The 26,525-nt window shown below is 42.1% G+C and overlaps 1 protein-coding gene across 1 annotated transcript in view; it reads right to left on the bottom strand.

Moving 5' to 3' along the window:
* Positions 1-23,507, bottom strand: part of ncalda (neurocalcin delta a) — a 66,465-nt gene extending 42,958 nt beyond the window's left edge. Inside the window, exons 1-2 of the mRNA XM_026185674.1 lie at positions 23,240-23,507; positions 20,645-20,728 (exon numbers count right to left, since the gene is read on the bottom strand). The gene's annotated coding sequence lies outside the window, so the exon portion shown is untranslated. The remainder of the gene's footprint in view (positions 1-20,644; positions 20,729-23,239) is intronic.
* Between the last annotated feature and the right edge of the window lie 3,018 nt (positions 23,508-26,525).

The raw sequence follows: 26,525 nt of genomic DNA, 5'->3' as shown, positions 1-26,525 counted from the left end.
AGCCTGCATTTGGGCACAATTCAGCTAAACTGTAACATTAACATTACTATGAGGAGCTGGGTGTTAAGAACAACATGTCACCCTTTCATTTGTAATTTCCACGAATGAGACATTGGGAGCAATAGACGTTTCAACAAATTGTTGTCAGAGTGGCTATAAATGTATCAGGAAATGTAGACAGAAAAATGTTACAATTAATAGGTCTAATTTTGCTCATTTCAGATGTCACTAAGTAATAAACTACTACAAATACACAAACGTATTAACTAATTTAGGCTAATCAAGTAAATAAATGGGTGGTATCACATGGAAATACTGTATCAGTAATCACAGCCAGAGTAAGGTCATAATTCTCTTTTCTTTCCATTCTGTAGAAACTATGAAAATATGGCAACCAACCAAATGAGAACTGAAACGTTCATCAGCTTAAACTGCATGTCAATCAATATGATTTTATCATCTTTGGTCAGTAGCAGATTTGGCACAGTTCCCTGTGGTCTGCATGGAAGACATCGACTTGTCTGCAAACACTAGCCAATAGGGGTGCAACGATACACAAAATTCACGGTTCGGTTCGGTTCGATACTTTGGTGTCACGGTTCGATATTTTTTCGATACAAAAAAAAATATTCATGCCTTTTTAATTTGTCATTTATTAAATTTTCACGGCACATTCCGCAACACATCTCTGTGCGTTCATCATTTGTTTGAAGCCAGCTCACCTCCTGCAACTACTTTTCCGAGAATACGTGCTTCTTTTGTGGTTCGGACTCCTTCTGACATTTCTTTGGAGTTCTAAACAAATGTCTGTCCTCCTCCTGAAAATCTTATGTACGCAAACACGCGTTGCAACTTCATATCTTTATTTTGACAGCGAATGCGCACCTGCGGACCACTTATGTGCAGCCCTGGTTATATAGCTCGTCATATTGCAGCCACAGAAATTCTTTTGTCCATGAAACCATAAAGCTGCACTTTCTTTTTGCCTTATAGTCTGATTTGTCATAACTTTTCCGTTTTGTGGTAAGCTTTTCTTTGGCTGTCACTTCTTCACCCTGACCTGTCTTATTTGGCTCAGCAGAACTAAAATATATATCCGGCTGCTTTTACACAGGCACTCACATAAGCTCAGCGATTCTCTGCACGATCAACCTCTCACATGTTTAAGCTTGCTGCGGGAGATTTCACTTGTCATGTTTGCATAGTAAGCTAACGATTGATAAGACGATGTCAGAGGAATTGGTGCGCAAATTATCATCACTCACCAATCAGTAGTGAAAGCAAAAAACAAGCGCAAATTCAAACGCGATTTCAATATGTCACATATTGACAGTGGCTCACCGATGCCAATGACATAATTACCCAGCTACATTTCCGAAAGAATGCAAAAGCATTGACATATATTTTTCCTTCCTATGATAGGCCGACGGGCAGGGCAGAGATAGATTTTGGTAGCCCGACTGGAAAAATCGCTAGCACCGGGACGTCGGGCTAGCGATTTTGCGAGCCCTGTATCTGATTGAGGAATCGCTCATCTTTGGAAAAGAGAGTTTATTACAGAGAAATGTCTCTTTCCAAAATAAAAGCTATACTATACGCTTCTTCTGGGCTATATTCTCAGAAGCATATTAAACATATCAGGTCCCCATAAGGAGAATCATGTGCTAACGGCTGTCTAAATGACTCGGGTAAAGTTTGTAGCATGCGTGCTTGTTGTTTTTGTCGGCTTCCACTTGTCTTTGCACTAGGATGATGTCCGCGTAAATGTGCAGTCGTATTCGTTGTGTTCCCACTAGTGCTGTCAGCGTAAATCTCGTTGAAATGACGTTAACGCCACAACATGGCAAATCTCCGTTAATGAGCTACCGCAGATCGCCCCGTGCGTGGGGCTGGATGGCCAACACGTTAATGAGCTAACTGCGCTAACACACTAGCTCCCACCCATGTAATTGAGCATTGCGTGGCACATCCAACATACTGTTTTACTTTAGTCCATGACGCGCTTACCTTCAGGGTCATACGTCACATGAAAACCAAAATAGTTCCAAACGCCAGATCTGAATGAGGGTGGGGGAGGTTCAATTTGCCACGAGCTTAGCTTCTGTCTCGCTAGCTTGCCCTGCACTCAGTGAATCTGCGTTCGACTACTCCGCCTAGGCTGCACTGTCGAGCGCAGATCCACTGAGCGCTCAACACAGACAGCATCATCAGAAGGAAAGTTGATAAAATAAATTAAAAATTTATTTTGTATTGTTCGATACATATGCGTACCGAACCGAAAGCACTGTATCGAACGGTTCAATATCGATACAAGTATCGTTGCACCCCTACTAGCCAACCATTTGCTAAGCAGTTGCGAAACTGTTTGATGGAAACTAGAAACTGAGACAGCTGGGCTTCAAACTAAAAGTTGTGCAATACCACTGAAACCAACATCTTTTAACATCTGCAACTTTTACTTTGAAGGTGAACTGTCTCCGTTTCTGGTTTACACTGCAATTTCTCAAGTTTCCACTTGGTTAGCAATCTGCAAGCAACCATAGCAATTCACCCAGTTATAGCCAGCAACTATTCGCAAACTGGTCCGAGAATACGTATCTGTAACAAACCCACAGCAGACCCGGGTGCACGTTCATGCTTTCAAGCATCTCTTTATTAGAACTCAAGGTTGCCATTCGCTCTGGCTGAGCAGGTGGGTGAGCTGTTGGTGAACCCAGTGGTTGCTCCGTGGCCCTCCTACGGGTAGCAGGAACAGGCGCAGGCACAAGCCGGGTACAAGCCGCTCCCACCCGAGGAGTGGGGATGGGTGCGGTGGGAGGCTGCTCAACATAACAAACAACCAACAACAACAAACACAGGACCCAGTACAATATTTAAATCAGTGGGGCATGATTGTGGATGCCGTGCAGGAAGTCATGCCCCGCCACAGTATCTTTCCCTAGTGACTGGAGGTTGCCAATCAGCTTCCTGCCCCAAGTGACTAAAGCCTAACTAGAGCACTTGTGGCTCCTAGAGTTTCCAGAAGTTGAATGGGAGGCAGACCCTTCAGCTATGGGGCTCCCCTGCAGTGGAACTAGCTCTTGTGTTCACACGACAGACTCTAATTTGACCTGAAGCAGAAAAATGACTGTACTTCTCTCCTCATATTCATTAATCATATTAATTGTGTATGAGTCAAATGTGTCTATATTTCCTCACAGTCCAGAGAGATGAGAAGATTGTTACTTACAGAATGGATTTATTTAATTCTATTTATAGCTAAAGAGGTGGGCTGTGAAGAAATGGGAAATTTTCAGTGAAAGAAAGGTTTGTTATACAATCGGCAAAGTGTCTCAAGAGTTACTCAATAGCATTACAACCCACTCTTTCCTAAATGATTCAGAAGGCTGAAGACAAGACTGATGACCAGTCTGTCCCATCCCATTGTTTTTTATGGCAGATGGCAGGCTGGATGCAGAGAAAGGATTAAGCAGAGCCCACTGTCTCAGTCTCTCTCTTATCAGAACACAGCAGGTTGGGAGCCAGAAGCAAGAAAAAGCAACATCACCACCTCCCCTATGAGTCACTCACTGGTCCCCTGCTCACTATTACTTAGAGCCAGCACGAACACAATGAATACATATGTAAAGACCCAGCATACAAACACTCCCACAACTGCAACAGTCTTACAGAAATAGAGCCGCTGGGTTCACATACTGATGACTGCCTGCTGGGGAGAAGGGAACAGATAGATGCAGCTCTCCAATCAAATGTCAGACTTGATCAAATTCAAGAAGGAAGCTCAAAGCAGCAGAAGATATTTTGGCATTTTGATTTCTATTCACCCAGAACTTCCAGTGAGTCACGCAGAATTTTTTTCCCCAACTTTGGACAAACACAAAAAGGTTGATGAAAAAGAGCTAACACTGTAAACAGACTGATTGCACTGCAGCGTGCACAGAGTGTTATCCACTTTCCCATTTAATTCTCACATGTGCGTATCTAAACTTTCAATTTAGATACACAAAAAGAGTTCCTGCCCAAAACAGCTAACTGTGATTGCTTCCATTGATAAAATATTATCTGTAAACTGAAATCAAAATTCAGTGACACCCCACCTCCCCTTTTAGATTTTAGATTAGCAGAAGCGGAAGAGGTTCCACTGACTCCAAGTGACCTCAAGCATGAGTGGGGGAGGCGCAGTTGCTGGCTGTCCTTGTTTATTGCAGTAGACCTCTTATATGGACAAGCTGCAGCTGTCTGTAACTGTGAGAGACATGTCTGTGTGTGTGTGTGTGTGTGTGTGTGGGGGGGGGGGGGGGGGGGGGTGTGGCTAACAACTAAGACTGAACATGTGTGGATCAAAGACCAAAGGATGCTCGGTCCATTTATCTCTTTTAACACACACACATGCACATATTTGTCCGTGTCTTATGAGTAACTGTAACGGCCCTTGTTCAGAGGGAGATCTGGGGGCCTGGGAACTGTGTCGAAATCACACTGGGCTTCCTCTGGCTCATCTTGGAGTCATGGGAATCAACACTGACTAAAAACAACAGGGCTCATGCATGCCGCAGAGTGACAACTCCACATTTCACCAATTCAGACTGGACACAGCAAACCATCTTCACAAGGAAACGGAAAGAGAAATCTCTTCTTTATAATGATGTAGCTCATTTCAACAAGTGTTAGTACTGGAACATTTATATATTTTGTGGGTATCTGTGTCAATGTTCCCAGAAAGAAAAAAATCCCACACACACTAGGTTACTTCTACTCCCAACTGAGAATACCTGCTGCAGTTTCACATTAAAAGCTTTCAATATGGTCAAACACAAGATGACTTGTGTACCAAAGTACTCACAGAAAATACTATGTGGTAATCATAGCCTGTATAAAAGACAGACATGTCTTCAACCTGAATTCTTTGAAGTGGTGAGCAGATGGGCGACTCCCTTGAGTGTAGAAAAACTTGCTGTATTCCTCATTTTCAAAATCAGGTCCACCCCTCGCTTGTCACAACAGGTTTAAAAACACCTAAATCGTGATGATGAAAATGCCGGTGGCTATGTCTCTAAATTATGTACAGTCTATGGTATTTTCACTTAGCTTTTTCAGTTACACTGCTTTCACTATGGCCTTTTGACCCAAGTCAACAGGGCTTGATAAAAAATGATCAGGGTTACACCTAGAATTATGTTCCTGGCCTGTGACCCGTAGAATCAAAACGATCAGATCTTATTTTAAAAGACTGAAAGCGCCGCAAACTGCCACTACTATCAGCACTACTTTGAAAACTGAACAATAGATTGCTCAGTAATTATGAAAACTTTTGGTTTTTTTTTAAAAACAGAAACCTCACTGAAGCATTTAGTTTAATAAAGCTTAATCGGCTTAGTGTGCCACGGTGTTCTTTGCCTGTTATAAAAATCTATATTTGTAGGGTTGAAATGCAGAGAAAAGGTTGGTACAAACACAAGTGAGCAATGTGTTCCTCCTGATTACCCCACAGGTTCACAGTGTACCCTGGTTTGCTTTATCACTCTTTCATGTTGGAGGTGTGATAATATTAATGTGGAAAGAAACCAGTGGCTACTGTTTTGTTTTTTTGTGCTAACCTTTACTTGATTTTAGAGCACAGGCTTGGTCAGATCTGCAAAAAAACAGGGTGCAGCCACAACAACCTGGTGCTGAATGCCCAGAAGACAGTGGAGATTATTGTGGACTTCAGGAAGCACACAGCCCCACTCCCCCCCATCACCTCTGTGGACTCATTCCGCTTCCTGGGTACCACCATCACCCAGGACCTGAAGTGGGAGCCCACCATCACCTCCGTCATCAAGAAAGCCCAGCAGAGGATGTACTTCCTGAGGCAGCTGAAGAAATTCAACCTGCCAACACGGACGATGATGCAGTTCTACACTGCAATCATCGAGTCCATCCTCACCTCCTCCATCACCGTGTGGTACGCTGGAGCCACTATCAGGGACAAACAGAGACTGCAGCGTGTTGTGCGCTCTGCTGAGAAGGTGATTGGCTGCAGACTCCCATCTCTGCAGGACCTGTACACCTCCAGGACATTGCGGCGTGCAGCTCGGATCTCAGCTGACCCTTCTCACCCTGGACACAGTCTGTTTGACCTGCTCCCCTCAGGCAGGAGGCTCCGGTCCATTCGCACCAGAACCTCTCGCCATAAGAACAGTTTCTTCCCCTCTGCTGTTGGACACATGAACAATAACCATATGACTGTTCCCACCACTATCACATGACCCTACGCTGTGTCACTGCATCATTCCATGTTTTGGCACTGATCACCACCTGCACTCATGTATATATCTTTCTATGTAGCACTCTTAATTCTTATTCTCATGTATATATCTCATGTATAGCTCATGCACATATCTTTCTACGTAGCACTTTTAATTCTTATCCCTACTTTTATTTTTTCATGTCTATTTAAGTGCTATTTATGACACTATGTTTGCACTGAAGCACCGCAGCAATTTCCTAATGTTGTAAACCTGCTCAACATTTGGCAATAAACCCCTTTCTGATTCTGATTCTGAAAATAGTTAAACAAAACTAAGAGTCATCAGAAGCCTATTAGCCCACCACGACACCCATTCATTAATATGATTTATTATCTGTACACCAACACTATCGTACAATATTCTTGTGAAAATAAGGTTTTCATGTGAGTGCACATAGCTAGGTGAAAACCAAGTGCATCCCATGATTCAGCAGCTTGTAGCTTCAATAACTCAAAGTAATCTTTAGTAGGACTCTGTCAGTCTCACACTGTTGTGAAGAAATTCAGGCCCACTTTTCTTGCTTTAGTTGAGGTTTGCAGGCGCTTGTTTATGCACAGAGCTCCCGTTTTCTGGGGGGGGGGGGAAATCTAATATAACTACTGTACATTTCAGAAGGAAATAGTCAAATTAACTTGGAATTATTGGAATTAAGCTTGGTCACTAGGTCTGATATATTTAGAAGAAAAAAACTGGAAGAATACCAAAGCTGAAATCTTATTTTTGAACAGCAAATCCTTCTAAATCTAAAAGTAAGGACAGGCCCAGCTGTGTGCTGATTACTTGAAAGCTGATCAACAATCTATCTGTCTAAACTGTCATTAAGCCTTCAGATTATTAAAAGAAAAATGAGAAAAGAATAGAAATTATCCTTTTTTTAAGACGTCAAAGACTGTCTGAGTACAACGTGCAATGAGGAGTGAATGGAGACTGAAAAAAATGACAATGCAGGACTTCGGTTCATTATTATCCTTTTTACCACAGAGATGAGCCATCTTATAATAACTACCCTTCAATTCCAGGCATCGTTTTTGGACACCGAGCTGCATGACCTTCTCTTTGCAAGCGCAAAGTGTTTGTCTCAGCTTCAACAATGAGAGCTGATGCCATTAAAGCTTTTTCCTGTTGGGCGGCTGCAGGGGAAAGTGTGAGGAAAGCTACCTTCCGTGTTGCAGCGGCTGAGGGAACAGAACAGCTCCTGAGGTTCCTGTCCTCTCTCCCCAGGCTTTCTCAAACAACACAATTTTGGCACAGCACAGTGTGGTAGCCACAAACTCTGCAGGCAAACTGACAACTCTGCATGTGTGTGAGAGGGTGTTTGTGTGTCAGTGGAAGCAAAAGAGCATATTCATCATTACACAACAAAGGAAGAATTTTTCTTTTTTCTTTTTTTTTTACGCAGACGCACAGATTTGCTCCCTTTCTTTTCTCACATATAGCCAGCGCTTTGCATTACCTTATGAATTATGGAAAAATAAATTGTTTTTATTGTCAGTCATGTAGAAATGTTGAAACAGTATAACTGAATCTCCATGACTTGCTGAGCATTAGCTGTGTGTTTGCAGAGCAGCAGCAACATGAGCCAACTATCTGTATCTACACAGGAAACATTATTGAGCTGCAGGTCACCTGTGTTTTGGCAGAGCTCAGAGCCCAGTACACAGTCACTGTAGCTACATGGCAACCGAATAGCAGAAAGTCTGGTTCACCAAATGACATGTATAAAATATAAAGCTATATCGGCTGCTTTTGGGGCTTTATTTTACAAAATAATGAGAAGTAAAATCTCACAATATGAAACTATGATGATAAGGTGCTCATAATGACAACAGTACTGCAAAACATCTATTCTGTGATACCTGATACAGTGCATTATTGGTGGTGGTGATGATGAGTGTGTGTTTTCTATAAATCTAGAATAAATATTTCTCAAAAATAAATGTTTTAAAACCTAATCTATCAGTGTGTAAAGTCTCACTGCTTAACGCCAGTAAACTGCAGATTGCACTCAACTGAATTATTACTGATACAAGTTGATGATTCAGTGAATATCACTTCCGTCTGATGACAGTAATATGAGTGAGTTGTTGAGCATATCCTGAATATTTCTGTTGCTACGCGCTACTGTTTGTACCACTGTTAGCTGCTGTTAGCCGGAGTTAGCTGCTGTTAGCCGGAGTTAGTGAAGCTTTCTTCAAGGGGATCTAATGTTGTTGGAATCTGACACTTAACAAATAAACTCTGATACAATGTGAAAATATAAACAAACTATTTATCAAAGGAAAAGTTATTTTTAGGATACTCAAACCTAACATTAGCTGGTGTAACGTTAGCTAATTAGCTGTTGTAGCTGCCAACTAGCTGTTGCTATTGTTGGCTCGTTGTCAGTTGTCTGGAGATGATAGAGTTCCATGTCTAATCTGCTGAGAATAAGTAATGAGCCTGTTAATGCAGGTTTTTGTGTTTTAGAGCCTTGACCTTGGTTTAGGAGAAGAGGTCTGAATGTTTTTTAGCTTTGAGTGTGACATACTAATGCTGATTTTTTCAATTCAAATTATTTCTTTGTAAGACCTAAAACTGACATCATATTAAAAAAAATGAATCTTTATTCAATGCAAAATTTTTGTTACATTTTATAATTTCCCCCAAAACTACATGAAGTTACATCATCTTCTCACTTAAACAACTGAAATGAGGCCCGCTGTTGGCTTGTGTTCATTTGAGAGTGTTGGATAGCTTTAGCTGATTTGTCTTATTTAGCTTTGTAAACATGTCTGCGTTCAGCTAGGTAAAAGTGATTTAAGTGTCTGATTCGGTTTGTTGTTATTAATGTCTTCGCCTGTTGCTATCAGTGTGAGCGGAACTATGTGCCTGCACCACTGTGTTTATGTTGTGTATGCATGAAATGTACTGCATCATAACTGGACATATTGGAGGCTGACCTGTTGGTCATAATTGGATATAGCTGATAATACTTGAAGTTTGCAGATTCTGGCTCATAATGATAATATAAAAGATTGTAATCCTAATTCTAAAAAAGTTATCATATTATATAAAACTGAGAATTTGTTTTTGCAAATCCTTACATGGTGTTTTTACATGTTTAAACATTTTTTGGAATTGGGTTGTGTGTGCCGTTATCTATTTTAGAAATGCTTTCAGTAAATGTATATTATTTTCCCCTGCTGCCCCTGCAAACAACTTACTTAACTTCTATTCACGTGTTCCTAATGCATAGGGACCAAAACAAAATACGTTGCCACCAGTATATATGAGTAAGAAGCAGCCAACACAATATACTGCAATATTAATACTTTATCCAAATTATAATGGGGGGAATATCTGCACCGAATTAAGATAAATCTGATCCCTCACTTGGCAATAATAGGGATTGTGACAGGAAATAAAAGTGAGATTAATGAGAAAATAAAATAATAATTATCGTTCAGTGATGATGATGGCGCAGTATCATTGCTCTACGCTGTGGGAAGAGTCGAGTGAAAGGGCCTCCGTAACAGCTCCAACTGTAACTCCAAACATGAAGTGTTGCTGCAGTGTCTTTCCCAGAATAGTTATTCAGTGGGAAGGATTTGCAGTTTGGAAGACAAATAAAGACATAGCACATCATGTGATAACACTTTTTAGTGTTGGGTAATAATATTAGGGAGCTTCTCGATAAACATCTCAAAATAGACTTGCTGATGTCAGAAAAAACATTTCTCTGATCTTTTCTGTGAAAAAAGAGACGCATAATGTAATAATATAACTTTATCACATCACCTTCCAACCAAACAGTAAGCAGGGAGAGAAAAGAGAAATAAAGATCTGAGAACACATTTGTATACAGATAACAGTCAATCCATCAAAACACATTCCCATAACAGTTCCTTCAATCCACCGATGTCTTTGAATCATGTGGCATTATTTGCCCTGGCTTTGTGAGCTCTGGTTTGGCTCAGAGCAATGTTAATAGGCCTATGAGTGAAAGCAGAACCACCAGTGTTTACGCACACTCACGTTCTCACTCTTGCTTGACCGCTCTCTTGCACACACAAACATATGTAGCACGTAGCTGTCCAGGGCTTGAGCATATTTCACACACCATTTGTGACTAAAACAAACATTAATGACCTGGTAGTTGGCCTGTCTGATGTCCGTATATGGAATGTAACTTCTGGCTCAATAACAAAGTTAGTCAGGGAAAAAGAGGAAAGCGCTGAAACAAAACTAATAATAGCATGAAAAATCCATGACGAAGGCCAGTTTTGGTTTTCAGGAGATGGTATTCAATGCCATTACATCATCACGCAGCCATTTAAGCAGGCTAATACGAGCTCACCGTAATGGGCCATTAACCGTTATAGATAGCAGTGTGGCTTTCTAATTTCATCCATTTTGGGTTTTGTGAAGTTGTTTTTTCTTTTTTCCAGTTTCTAAAAGCCTGTGATGGAGTGGCTTTTAGAACCCCCCACCCAACACACACACACACACACACTGTGTTTTCATATCTTTGTGGGGACATCTAATTGACATAATGCTTTAACTAGTCGCTTACCCTATGGAAAATGAATGAATAATCCTAACCCTTAGCCTGAACCTAACCGTCACCCTGACACTAAAATCACATTTTGAGTTTGAAAAATGCTTTCAAACTCGTGGGGACTGGGATTTGTCCCCATAAGGTCTGTTGGTCCCCACAAATACAATAAACGTCCAATTTTTGGTCCCCACAAAGATATGTAAACACGAACACACACACACCTGCAGGTGCATGCTTTCCATCTGGAAAGTCATGGAAAGGAGGCACAAAGGAAGTAAAATAATTTAGATACAGACACACACACACACATAAGTGTGGGGAGCTAAGGTTGTCTTTGAACAAAATGTGACAACCGCAAGACCTCAGCCTTTCTCTGGTACCATGGCAACATGTTCTATGCATTTGGTAGGTGAGGGAAAGGAGCAGATTCAGGTGTAATCAGTACAACAGTCATAGGGATCAGCCACTGAAATCTCCTCTGTGTGTGTATTCAAATCAAATTCGAGCAATTGTGTTTAATGAACAGAAAGACTACGTTGCAAGAGATTTACATTTTATTAGCAGCAAGCATCCTCCCGAGCTCTATTTTTCTAATATATCTGTGAGGATAAAGCATTCCTATAAATGACCAAACATCACTGACAGCTGAACAAGAAAAGCATGTAATTGAACTTATGCATGTTTATCTGACCTGCTTTGCTTCATTTTAATGTGGTGAAGCTGAGCTCATGCTGTTTGTGCTTTTGCGCTGCGGCAGGCTGTGGTTGTGGTTTGATGGGCACAGGGATCCCAGCCATATTGAAATCAGGCAGTGAGTGGTGCACTTTATGAAAATCAATTACAAATTGCTGGGCCCCAAAGCAAATCCATAGTGCAGATGAGATGGCATATGGGACACTGTTCTGGATAGATTTCTCATAGTGTTGTATTAAGGGACATGACTTGCATTTTCTGTCTCTAAAACCTTCTGTAATGATCCGTTGTACTCATTCTGAATGACAAACTTCAAATTAAACGTTTACCTTTTGTGCTTTGTCTTCAAATCTTTAAATTATCCTACCTACACAAGCAGGCGTCATGCACAGGCTGGCCCTGCACCCCAACAGTGGTGGGTACACAACATGATGCAAGTGTGCTAAACAGGAATAACCCTGCGTAGCAAACAAGATTTTAAGGACTGAATGTAAAATAAAAAATAAAATGGCATTTAAAACTACATAATGCAGAGAAAGACGTAACAATGTATTGCTAATCTCCTAGGACACCAGCCCAGGCAGTGTGGGTGTCTGGACGAGACGCGCTTGCTTGCTCATTCGCTCATCTGCTCAATAAAACTGGGCTGCGGCTGCAACGTGTTGTCTCCCTACCATATTTGATGTGGTACACTCCCACATGTAACCCCTTCCTCTTATTCACTCTTCCTCTCACCCTCCCATACTCGCAGCAGACCGGCTGTCATGATTTGCAGCCCACTCGTGAACGTTTACCTCATATAACTGTCGCTCCGGCAATCTTTCATCCTACTTCTCCTCTGCTGAATGCTGGGTGGCAAACTGGAGCATTATATAAAGAGAATCTGGGCTACACATGTGTGTGGATGTGTGGTTTATTCACCTGTACTAGTTACAAAACTTTCTAAAAATTCATTTTAGGGTAATTATAAATAATAAAAATAATACTGCTGAGTTCTGACCTTTTGTTTTTTGTGTGGTTCAGTTTTTCTCCAGTAGTTTTTCACAAGATTTCCTTAAGTGTTACTATGCCTCCTTAAGCATCATTCAACCATTAGACAACCTCACAAACACAGGCAAACTAAGCAAAATGAAAAAAATATTTCACTTCAGTGCTATTTTATTTTATTCATACACCACTAAATCACAGCAGTCACCGCAAGGTGCTTTATATTGTAATTTACGGACCCTACAATAATACAGAGAAAGCCTCAATAATGACACAACCGCACACGAACAAGCACTTGGTGACAGTAGAAAGGAAAAACTCCCTTTTAACAGGAAGAAACTCCAGCAGAACCAGGCTCAGGGCGGCATAGCCATCAGCTGTGACCAGCTGAGGGGAGGAAGCCAGGACAATGACACACCAGTTCCCTTTAAATGTCTTTATTTCAGAAGACAGTTTTTGATTGTAGCACATGTGTGCATTAGAAAATGGAGCATAATCTCATTCTCTATAGTCCACTATAGTCGCTACAAATCCCTCTAACTATAAGGCACATACCCTGATCTTTACACTTGTCTGCCAGTGACAGGCCTTCCAGCCACCACAGCACTCTCGATGGTGGGAAAGCCCTGCACTAATTCAGGGCATGCCCATTGACTCCTGGCCAGTCAGAGTGTGAAGCCAAAGCCTGTCAGTGAGGCTTAGCAAGTCCTCTCAGTGATGCCATCACTTCTGACAATCTGCCTGGCCTCAGCACTGCGGTGTAACTTTGTGGCTGCTAAAGTGTTACAGTAGCACGTACAGTTTTTAGCAGTTCAGCTGTCAGTAACTGCCTGACTCTTATCTTGCTTTTTAGCATCACCAGTGTGGATGCCTGTCAATGGTTTTGGTTTAGCTTTGTGTAGTTTCACCTATGTAATATTCAGTGCTTCCTACATACACCTTACTTAGGCAGGTCATAGACGTAGAGTTGTGAAAAACAAAGTACACCCTTTTGCAGTTCAAAGGTGCTACATATTGGGAAATAAGAAAACAAAGCTAAGACTAGGGATAGGTATCGAAAACCGGTTCTTGTTGAGAACCGGTTCCCACTGTTTCAATTCCTTGGAATTGTTTGCCATTTTTGCAAACGATTCCCTTATCGATTCCAGTCGCCCCGAATGATGTCACCATGTTGCGGAGCGTCATTTACCTGGCAGGAAACATGGCGGCTCAAACGCTCAAAAGTTTGGTTATACTTTACGAGAACGGATGACAACAGGGCAACTTGCAATACTTGCAAAGTAGATATTTCATTTAAGGGAGGAAACACTACGAATATGCAAAAGCATTTGCTCACAAAACACGCGATAAACTTAAATGAATGTCGTGTTTTTAATTCCGCTCCGGACTCGTGAATCTCAACCCAGCAGCAGTGGTAATGTTTGCACGTCCTCTCCCGTTAATGCGGCAGGTAAATAATCAACTAACAGTGCATATTATGTTTGCGCAATCTGCCTTAATACAAAACCTGCCATTACTGTGCATTTAGGTGACCATGATGAGAGAGACAGACAGAGTCTGGCTGGCGCTCGCTGGCAGTTCTCACTGCAGTCTACAGGTAGCGTCTCCTGTCAGGCCAGGATAGACAAATGTCGCCGCGCAGTGACTAAGTTTGTGGTCAAAGGCTTGAACCCATTTGCCACAGCAGATGGTAAGTGAATGTGTTTAATTGTAGGCAGGGACATTACTGGATATTCTTGTGACACCCCATTGAAGAGCCGTAGGCTGGATCTCTTAAGATCTCACTGTTGGGTTTGTAAGGTTATGTTACTCCTAAATTTCTATCTCGTTCAAAGAGAAGATATAAAACAAAGTTCTAAGCTAATCGACCTTAGTGTTCTCCTTTTTTAAAAAGAATCAATAAGAGAATCAATAAAGAATCGAATCGTTAATGTCATGGTCCCTGTGCCTGCCCAGCCGGCCTCACAAGGCTACACTTGTGTTTTGCTTTTTCTCTCCCCTACCTCTCTGCCTGGGCGGAGCTCACAGCTGGCTCCCACCCTTGGCTCACACAGCTGTTGGCGATCAGCTGATGGCGATCAGCTGATTACCGATCTACTATTTGAGGCTGGGTCACAGATCCTCTCATCGCTGGATGATTGAGCTACTGACGTTAGTCTTTCTTTTGGTCTTATACCTTTACGCCCTACCTTCGTGATTTGTGAGTGATTTCTCCCTTCCCTATTCCAGTTTATCTTCCCGGACCTGTGACCTCCCTGCGGTACGGACGTGTGTGAGTCGGATGTGAGGACGTGAGCGAGCGTGAGAGAGAGAGAGACAGAGCCTTCCCCTAATCCCCTGGAACCCTGGACTTTCCCCGTCACTGTATATAGTATTGCACTGGTGTGTAAATAAAGCGTGTTCTGATACGTCAACCTGCTCTGCGCTTGAGTCCCTGCTTTCAGTTTGTGACAGTTAAACAGAATCGAAAATGGAATCGGAATCGTGAAAATCTTATCAATACCCATCCCTAGCTAAGACGCAGACCTAGTATGCAAAAAATAAGTGCACCCTGTGATTTAACAGTATCTAAAACCACTTTTAACACCAACAATTTGGAAGTAATTGTTTTGACTTTAACAGTAAGGAATGTTTTTGACAAAAAGCTCCCCAATAAGGGCTGAAAATGAGTGAAAAAGCAGCTGATGTCCAAAGAAAACTTCACAAAGCCCGGGAAACAATTGTTGAAAGCCACTTCCAAAAGACCATCAGGGTGTACACCTCACCCCTGGCGTCGTTGCCCACCTCTCAATTTTAAATACACGTAGACATTGAAGGCTAGCAGGAGGGACCATGCGCTTACCTGCTGCTCTCTGGCAGGTAGCTCCATGCCCTCCTGGGTTTTAAATGCACCTTAGAACACACATGCATCAACACTACAATGAGCGGGTGGAGGGAGGTTTGGAGTCTTCTCTCACCCCCGTTCTCTGCGGCCTGCTGGAGTGGGGGGGCTAGGAGGAGGAGTTGGCCGTCCGACTGCAGTCTGGAGTGTGGGGCCTCCCTGCTGCTGCGGAGTCGGGGCGGTCTGCCTCTCCCCACCGCAGGGAAAAGGGTAACACCACCTGGGTCTGGGTGCAGTTCCCCCCTCCAGGGGCAAGGGTACCTAGACCTGGTTCGTAGAGTACGCTTGGGGAGTGTGATCGTGTGTACAGCGTCTCTTTATGTCTGTCTCCATGTTGGTTGAGTGTGGAGTAAGTGCATATGAGAGCATGAGGGTGGGAATGGATGTTTGTGTCTGTGTGTGCCTGTATGTCTGTGTCTATATGTCAGGTTGGGTGTCAGGCGCCACCTCTCTGGGGACATCTCAGGCTCTCCAAGGTTTGGAGGCCTATCTCCCCCACCACCACTTCCCCTGCCAGTGGCGGACTCCCTCAGGTGTCGGTGCGTTGGTGGTTCTTTGTGTCTGGGGATGGGCGTCCAGGTACACACCGGCTCACTCCTTGGCGGCCGCTTATCGGGGCCTGGAGCCTGGGGCTCGCTCGGGCCACTTCGGAGGTGGGGTGCCCCCAGCCTCTCGGCCTGGGGCTCGGTCACTCAGGCACAGCTGGCTGCCGGCGGAGCTCACAGGCGCGTCACTGCAACCCCCCCTGGCTTCTGCTCCGCGGCTGCTGGGTGAGCCCTCATCTGGGACTCTCCTCAGCTCTTTCTGGGACAGTGGCGCGGCTGCCCCTCTGTTAGTCTTCCTTGGTCTCTTGTGTTCTGGGGGCCTCTGGATGTCTGGAGTTTTGATCTCCTCCATACCTGCTTCATGCCCTGGAGGACGGGGCTGTGGCCCCCCCACACCCTCTAGCAGATCATTACATGAAGGAACCTTTTAAAAAAACAAGCGCGTCCATGCTCACAGGTGTACACACGGGTGACCAAAAAACCCAAAACCCAAAAAAAAAGAAAAAAAGAAAGCCACTTCAAAAAACTGGCAAAAGTCTGGCTCCTTGGAAGCAAAATGTAGACTTTTATAGACTTTTGCACACAATACTGTAAAGATCATGACTACCAATATTTAAAACAAAAAGCTGCTTTACATGAGCTATAAAGGGACAAATGAAATCCTCTTTTTTTGTCATTTTGACATGAAAATGTTTTTATGTAGGATCTTGTGAAGCCCATCACAACACTGCTAAGACGCTGGCAATTGGTCATCTCTAGCTAACAGAGAGAAAAGTTATGGCAGACTGACAGATATACAGAGAAACACATACACAGAGCAGAGAGGTTAAATATAACAGACAGCTGGTGTGTACAGCTGACATTTCAACACGAGACACAGAGGGATGTAGCTTTCTGAAGGACACCGTGCATATCCTCATACCTCCACTCGCCAAACAATTAAATTAACAGTTATTTGTGTCTGCCAAGAGGATTAAGCTGTAAAGTGCTATGTCATGTCGTAAAGGCAAACAATCTCCCTCTGCCCCGCTTTAATACAACAGTCTGAAATCAGCATATACACTTACAGTAAGTATGTTTGAGAGACTGCAGCTCTATTATAGTAAACCATTTCACACTCTCAATTTCACTAAAATCTATTATTACGTTTAATGCCAACAGTGCTTATGATCTAACACAACAGACAGGCACTCAGTGCAGCGCCGCGATGACTCACAGGTCAGAGATCCGCATCGAACCAATTGGGAGGCCAGGTGTCAGCGCTGTCATCTCTGACACACAAAATTACTCTGTGACACGCACGAGAGAGAGACGTCGGGCGCCTTTCATTCTCGTAACCTCTCGAAACATAAAAGGCTGCTTTAACTGCTTTCTGTAACATGGCAACAGATGCGTTTTCACATCAAAATCTTAAGATGATGTGAACTCCTGTACCCAAACGCTTAATTGTGTCCATTAGAGTGGTGGTTTGATTATCTGACACAAATCAAGACCTCAGTGGATGAAGGACTCCAGGATCCTTTAATGAAACTCATTTCATTACGTTTATCATCCAGTTCCTGTTTCTATATTGGTGTACTTCTACATGAATGTCACAGTGTTACCATACATGGGTACGTTTTGGTATTCATTCACAAACATCAGCACTCGGTTCACTGTGAGCAACACCTAGTTTCCATGTTGTGCTATGTATGCAAAGCATAAGACTGCGTGGTATTAAATAATTAGAATAAATCACCGAGCTGTTTTCTGTGCTTCATTTCAGCTGTTAACAGATTTAATTCATCTGCCTCATGCACATCTTTATTTGCAGGAAATGGCAAAGATAAAGATGGATTTATTATTGTTTTTACTGTTACAACAATCTTCATGCCACAGTGAAAAACAGAAGCAGATCCATTCAGCCTGTGATGACACAGGGGCTGTAATAAAAAAAGTCTGGCTTGCATGTTGAGGCAGTAACATCAGTCAAAGATCTCTCAGAGGGTTCTTGTAAAATTAGGTTTCGGTTTGCATCACACTGCCATCTCTGTGAGTTACTGCAGCTAGAAATCTAAATGTGACATCCTAAATACGAAGAACAGGAACAACAGAGTTTTTTTAAAAGTATTAAACAAACACTAGACTCCACCTGTGAACGCATGGGTAGGGTGCCGGGCGCAGAGCTTCACCTGACACCAGCGGACGGCACATCATGTTCTCACTTGTCACCACCGCGTCTGTGCGAACCATAAAGCAGAGTCGGAATGATCAAGTTTGATCTCAGCCGCACTCATGTGGAGCAGAGCGCAGCCACAGGAGAACAACTGCAGAGCTCTGTGTGAAGAGGGGTGAACTTGGATGCTGGGATATTGTGTGCAGGTGCTGTGCTGCTTCAAGCATATTTGATGAAGCATGTGTCTTGACATTTCTTCTTCACGGGACATCGTGGATACACTGTTTTAGCTTCAGTCTTTAGGTTTCTTGGCATGTGACTGCAGTGATCTGGGTTGTAAATCAGCGAATTGCATAATACTGCACTCAAAAGTGTTCCAGCCCTTGTGATCTCAATATTTATAAATGAGCTTCCCGCCTGTAATTTGACCTGTTTACATCCTGACAGCAGTATTGAGCTCAGTGAGCTGCAGTGTAGCTGCATCCTTGGTTTAAATGAGGAATGCCAACAATCCTAGCTATCCCTCCTGGGAAAACCGAAGGACAAGCGCAGACATTGTTTCCCACACTGTGCTCATCATGTTAGAGAAAATGAGCCAAAGAAAATCAAACGACCAGCTCACAAGTGTTACCATGCTGTCATAGCTGGCTGGATTTCTACATGTCAGTTGCCCATCACAGAGAGCATGTCTACTCTTCTCATCCTGCATGCTACATACATATTTTTTTTTATTTCTAGTAATGTGTATATGATTTTAATTTGTGTATGATCAACTGCCAAATACAAAAAATACATCACATATATTTTTTACTGTATCTTAAAAATAAAAATGACAAGTAAGAGGGGGGAGGAACAGCTAACGAGAAGTTCCAACTCAGACAACACTGATAATGAAAGTGCAAGCAGGGAGTGACTAGGCAGCTAACAATGAAGTGCAGTACATGCAACCGAATTAGCACAATGGGAATGCTAAGTTGCTGTGTGTACAGACAATGTTGCCTATACACTGTAAGTTGCACTAAAGTTATTACAAGGCACCAGCATGTTGGGTCATGAATTAATATTGTACAAAAAAGTGTCTGTGGCCCAACCATGAGCTGCTACAACCAACTAAAAGCGCTGTTAAGACTATTGCTGGTGGAAAAGTTAGTCTAGGGCTCCATTGCCTTTTGTTTTGATATTCATCATCTTTTAACAGCCTTTGGGTTTACAGGGTGCTTTCGTCTCATGAACTTTCTGTTAGAGTGCAAACACTTAACAGAAATTCATACCAACACCCAGTAAACCTAGCATGGGAAATAGGTTACACTGCATGCTCTGAGACCACACTGTCAACCACGGTGCTGCTCAATGGTTTTCTACTAACAGACGCTATTCTTTCTCCTTATGAAGCTGGAGCCTCTTTAACTGATACTATAAATAATGAGGTTTTGCCAGCTTTAAAAAAAGACATTGTTGGAAAAAGGAGCTGCCTGAATTACTGCTCAGTTACACACAAGCACAGCAAACTTAATGCGGTTCTGAAAAATAATATGAAATAATATATCCCTAACTGAAGCTCTATTCAAAATTTACCAGTGAACTTTCTGCTTCGACATGTTTTCATTTGTAAATCACTCAAACATGGATGATTGGCCTTTAAGGACACTCCAGGCAACCAAGAGGTGTGGGCATGACTTTCTACAAACCCAATTTAGGGAAGTGAGTGTTTGATATGCTTATAATGTAAGCCCACCTATCCATTTAAAAAACAAATGCAATACCACAGCTATAAGCAGAGCGTGTGGTACAGTGCTTGTGTCCCTTTCACTACACAGAGCGAAGGACTTTGGTATGCAACCCACTGAGATGAGTTTGTATGCAGTCCTCCAAAAAACCCCAACAATATGCAGCCAAGCGTAGACGATGTTGTGCGAAGGTCAAACGCCGATTGGCTGAAAAGTTGTCTAGAACAGGAAAGAGACACCTCCTTCACCACAAAGGGAAACAGGTGTGAAAAAATAATGAACGATCAAAATAGCAGCGTGAGAAGAACAGTGCTGCAGCAGACTGTTTGAATTGTTTCTAGCAAATCTTTTTTACAACACATATATAAAAGCAACACTACAACCATTAACTTGGTAAGATAAGTGTGGCATTGAGTCTTAGTTGGTTTTCTAGTAAAGGGGCGATTTGAGTTCGAATCCCAGCACTACCCTCCTCTTAGGGGAGGAATGGTGTCCACCATGAAGCTACCACACTGGTGCTACCAGCTGTGGAGACCCCGTGTTGCTTGTTTTGGTATGACGGTTAAACACGTCATTCGTTTTCTTCCGCTTATCCAATTCAGAGGGGCAGGGGATCTTCTTATAGGGGGGCTGGATCCTATGAAACATCAAGTGTTTGTTCTTTTTGGGCTTATAATGTGCTTGTGCTCCCTAGAAATTCATACGTAGTCAGCCTCGTATGCATTTCTTTGGACTGTGGCAGGAAACACATTCCAGCCAAAGCTCTGAGACAACACTATCAATCACTTTGAACCCAAATCAGGTAAGTAATGAAAAGGATGCCACTCACCAAGGTGAGCTTTCTACTTCTGGTAGATGAATTTATGCTGGTAGTCCTTATCCACCAATAACTTTATCTGAAAGTTACCAGCACCTGAGGAAAGACAGAAAATATAATTTTTAAACTTCAATTTAATAGCAGGACGACTTTACCAGTAGAACAGCAGCTGTTTATATGAAGCTTATGTGTGAGTTCTATTAGGAAGATCTGTAATCAGTCATCTGCCTGCTTTCCTGGGTGTTAGGCTGCTTTTCTGCTCTTTACATCACTACCACTTTCCCACGCTTTCAATCTCAGTACAGACTTCATTACTCTAGTCCAATCATTTCCTTGTCTGCCTCCTTTGAGCCAATCAGCCTCCACTTTGCATGCAACCCACCTCCTCTCCATCTCCACCTCACCGACACCTCAGCCAGAGCTCCATCAAAGCCTCAGTTCATCTTCACCACCAGCAGCACCTAGACTCTGGGGGGGTGGGTCCTGTCCTAAATCCTATCACTGCTGGGATTTCGTGCTGCCACGATGGGTCATCGAAGTCTAATCGCAGAATACATGAATTTTTCTATCACAATAAATCATGTTCAGTTCAGAAGTGAATGTAGCGTATTCAACATGCAAGCACGAAGTCTGTAACCATAAGTGTACTATTCTTTGTTTGTTAGAGTGCATGTGAGTTAATGATTTAGGGTCAGTGACCCACACAAGTGTGAGAACTGGTTTGACTGCAGCGCTGCCTGTACTGACTCTTGTCATAGACTTCACTTGATTAAAGCTGCTCAGTTGCAAGTTGCCATTTTCACTATTGTACATTGTAACACTTTGAACCAGAGAACTTTACACTGTACCCATTCATACACATGCTACAAAGAACCATGCGGTGCGTTGCCCACTAAAACAGAAGACGCTGCGGACTAAACACTGCACAATCCTAAGAAAAATACAAAGGAGACCTATTATGCTCATCTTCAACACTATTTGTGTACTATTGGACTCAACCAGAGCAGCTTTACAATATTCACAGTTCAAAATCACTGCTGTCTAAAACAAGTAGCTTTACCTTCTCTCCCTTCAAAGCCACCCAGCATTCTTGTGATTGGCCGCACCGCTCAAACAACGAATTTGAGCAAAAGGTGGATGGGTGCCTGCGCTGTGTGCATGAGAGGACTGTATCAACAGGTCCACTCTCAACTGTCATCACACACAATGTCTCACTTTTAGGCTTACAGACTCGTTATTTGAAACCTTGTCGATAGTTAATATGAGCATCATCACTGCCCCATATCTCCAGTATATATATTTCACTTTGAGCAAGTCATGCGCTTTATCACATGCTGTCATATAAAAAACAGAAAGATCACTTACACTTGAGTAATATCTTACACTGTTAAAGCATCCTCATATTTATCTTCAAATATTCCAGGCCTGACCAGAGGGCACGTCTTTCTTCATAAAAACTTCTCCCGCGGTCTAACGATCCGCCTCCTTTCTCAGATGTCTCTCAACACATGTAAAAAACTAAAGACAGATGGTGTCCTTGTGATAGATCTGCACCTACCAGGGCTGTGGACTGTTGACTGTTACATGTATCTAAAAAAGAAAAAGTTTTTTCTACTTTTTACTGCTGTCATATTTTCATACAACACCAGAAGGGAATTCAAAATGATCCAATACATCAGAAAGACTTCTTTACGTTTCTAGATAGGGGAAAAAATAAAATAAAAAATAAATAAAGCGTTTTTCACTCTTAACACAAAACCCCAGCTTGTCAGTGCTCTCTGGTGGTCAAACTCAGATTATGGTGCCTGTTCTTAGGGGCAGTTTGCTATGTCTGTCACTCCTGCGGTCGCTTTTTAAAGCCTGGCGTTCAGATCTGATATAATATGTCTGAATGAGCACGGCTGATTTATCGGCGGTGCCTGTCATCAGAGATATGTGATGCATACAGACTAAACAGAGTTAAGGTTTGTTTACTCTTCACCTGTGTGATAAGGAGCCGGCTGTATCTCAGCCACCAGGAAAAATCTCTCCAAGGCAGATAAATGTGGGCGTGTACATCCACACTCAACTTCAGTTCATATGTAATGAAATGATCATGGGCCCGAGTAAAACAGGAGGCGATGCCTGCCCCCCCCCTTCAAATCACAGCTTAAGACTCCTTTAGGACAGAGTTGTGATGCTGAGTGAAGGTTTTCAAAGCCTGATCGCCAACAAACACAAATTCAATTCAGCTTAAATCCTCCTGAGCTTTCTTTCTCCAAGCAAACAGTCCGAGTTTGAATCCGCCTACAGCCCGTAAACACGAGCAAATCGGAACAGTATGCTAACTAATGTTAACAGGCCAGAAAGGACAAATGTAATAACAGATGAGTTACGTTAGTTTCTGCTATTAAAACCTCATATTACCCAGCTGTGCTCGGATACAGGACGCGGGTACGTGCTGAGCAAACCTGCAGCACAACAGCAAAAAGTAGACCGCTGTAGACCACACGAGTGAGTCGCTTTATGTTTGTGCTCGGCAGTCATTTACCACAGCCATTTGCGAGGAAACAAAAGAGCTACACATGCTATCAAATAGGGACAAACAACTTCACAGCGGTCACTCACCACTATGTTACAGTACACCCGGGGCTGGCCTCTTCGTCTGCCGGCTAACCTGAGAGCCCAAACCGCTCAGACACAGGAACACATGTAGCCCCCAACAAGTGTCAGCGAGCGCGGAGTCAGAGCAAAGATAGCATAGAAAAGATGTGCTGCCCAGGAGAGAGAGACGGTTATACAAATGGTCTATTGCGAGGCATTTCCCTGCATTAAAGTGTGAATGTAATCATTAGAAACTAAATAAAAAAAAATTTGTTTTGCTCAAACAAAACATATTTTCTTTGCAACACACGAAAGGCGTGTCTGTGCAAATTTTGCGGTACCAAGAAAAAGAGCGGAGTGGGACCTCTGTTTTTTTTCTTCCGCTTTAGCCACCGCGAATCAAATTACATTGTAATGACTTTGTACTTGACTCTGGCGCCATCTAGTGGACAACTAGACAATAGGGCTTTTTTTGGTGGTGTCCCCAAGAAGTGATTTTCGATGTTTCTCTCTTTCTCTCTCTCTCTCTCCCTCTGTGTGTGTTTTAATGTTTAATACATTTACTTATATTGGTAAGTAGACTGTAGTAAATAGGATATATGAAGGGTAATATATAAAATAAAGACATGACCAGTTCTGCAAGTTTTTTTTGTGACTGCGTTATTGTACTGACCTTATAATCATTATAGCACTTTTTGGTCCCTTGTTGTGTTTATATGACTGCCATGTTGGATTTGTCTCTGTTTTTGATGCCTTCTTTGCCAGATCTCGCTTAAAAATACATTTTTAATGTCAATAAGACTTTTTACTCAGATGGATGTACAAAAGTCACTTTGCTAAAACAGATTGCAGCTTCTACCTTGTGGGAGGAATGTTCTTTCTGCCTCAAAATGATATCATTCATGAGCGATATGTTTGACATATTTTTGACAGATTATAGTCCAATAAGTCATTTATATTAGTTTAAATTCCTGCAATCATTTTTTTTTGGCAAATACCAGAAATCAAATTTTTGCAGACGATCATTTTTGGCATGACTGTGTTCCTAACTCAAATAAATTGAAAAAATAAATAAATAAATAAATAAATAAATAAAAATATCTTCAGATCATGCACTAAAAATATTGATCTCTTGAGAAAAAATAATGCATTGTAACAGATTTATCTAATTTACTTCTAAGTACTTTGTCACTCTAGTTTATTACAGTTTTCAGGTATCTGTACTGGAAAAAAACACGAGAGATAACTTCAGACAGAGATGAAATAAGATGTAAGACAGAACTGGATAGAAGAAGAAGAAGAAGAAGAAGAAGAAGAAGAAGAAGAAGCAGCAGCAGCGAGGTTTCATTTAAAGGCTCAATGGGCTTTGTTAAAATGTAAAGTGTCCTCATACCAGATCTGTATCTGATGTGATTTTTCATATTGTGTAACGTCCTTCAAAACAAAACTGATGCATGCAACCTTGTGTCATTCAAAGGTATTTTAGAGCAGGGTAAACAGTTTAACTTGTCGTACTGTGAAGAAATCAAAGCAATGTGTTGGACTGGAGTAGAGCGGCTGTGGTGTTCCTGGTTAGTTAGATTACATCAAGTGTAGCAGAGATGAATTTGAATTTAAGCTGATGATACAGAGATTCAACCACTGAATTCTACATTCATACCAACAGCGTGGCCTAGTGGGGAATGGAAATCAGCTAAATAGCGTGTGAACTCATGGGTTAAATCTAGTTGAATACAGTTGTGTAAAACCATTCCAGGAGCAGTAAACCTCAGCACTGATCAGCCACTAACTGATCTTCAGCTTCTTCCACCTGCTCAATCCCACTTTAACACCTGCCTGCACTTATTCTTCTGCTTAGGTGTAGAGGCAAACTCAAACCTGGTCATGATATTATGTTATTAGTATATTAATCTAGCATGGCTTTCAGTTAGCTTTTCACAAAAATCCAGAGAACACTACTACTTTTGACCTTCTTTAAGCACATTTCAGAGCCTGTGCTTTTTCACTTATACCTGACTAAAGACGTTGAGTAAATACTTTGACTTTTACTGGAGGTTTTACAAAATGTATTTATTTAGTTTAACACATATGTACACATCCTAAAAACCCCAGCACATCCACACCAACAAAAGAAAAAATTGTTGTCTATTCACAGTTAATAGGAAGACTATCCCATCAATACTTGAACATTTGGTTGGTGCAGGAGTGTCAGTGAAGATCATGGATGGATAACCTTTACTTAAGCAGCCTCAAAGAGTGAGTTATACTTATGCTTTTGAACTCAGGAGGTAGAGCAGGTGAGCTGCTAATTGGAAGGTTGCTGGCTGGATCCCTGGTTGCTCCAGTCTGCATGTCAGAGAGTATCACTGGACAAGATATTGAACCCTAAGTTGCTTCCTGGTGCATTCATCATAGTGTGAATGTTAGAGAGAAAACACTTAGTTTTAGGGGGGGGGGAAAGGTGCTTTTGTGAATGAGGCATGTTGTATAAAGCACTCTGAGTGCTCCAGTAGAATAGAAACATGCTATATAAGAACCAGACCATTTACTATTTTATCATTTCAAAATAGAGCTGCACAGCATACTCGGACTACTGTGATGTTTCAGTAAAATGATATGAAATTAGTAAAGCTAATGAAGTCAGAACAGCTGGAAACTAGCTCTTCTTCTAAGAAAACAGAAGCTGACTCTTTGCTGTTACTTAAAGGGTTTTTAGTATGTTTAGTGTAGGTTTCTGCAGTATTCAGTGACCCAAGCAGAGGAGCATCAGTGTGGAACCAAAAGCGGGGTCCAACAGTGCTGGTTTGCCTGTTTGCTTGAACAGAACGCCTACAAAGGACAGGGGCCGTGTTATCTGGAGCCACAGTCAGTTCAGTTCTTCCGTTTGTTAACCAACAGTGAGCTGAGGTTTATACAAAGATGCACCACCAGGTGGCGATCAAGTGCTGCACTCCATATTCATGTGGTCCTGTGTCTCTCTTTACCTTAGAAAAGGCGCCAAAATAAAACCCTGCGATTCAGATAATTTTAGCCCCAAAAGATACTGCTCTTTGCAAGAGGTTACTTTTTTTTTTTTCAGAATTACTGATTATACTACAAACAAGTGTTGTTTAATTTGAGAAAGACAAAACATCTACAATAGTTTTCTGAATTTTTGAACTACAAACCAAAGTCAGCTATTTGCTATTTCGAGCTTCTCAAATCCAAACATTTAATGCTTTTCTTACAGGCGTCTGTAAACTAAATACATCTGTGTAGTGCTGGTCAGACACCTAAAGCTCAGAAATTCTACATTTTACAATATTTGCTA

This window comes from Astatotilapia calliptera, chromosome 11, assembly GCF_900246225.1.
Source record: "Astatotilapia calliptera chromosome 11, fAstCal1.2, whole genome shotgun sequence".
NCBI classification, from domain to species: domain Eukaryota; kingdom Metazoa; phylum Chordata; class Actinopteri; order Cichliformes; family Cichlidae; genus Astatotilapia; species Astatotilapia calliptera.
Note: the sequence above shows the minus strand (reverse complement) of the source record. Positions and strands in the feature narration are given on the sequence as shown.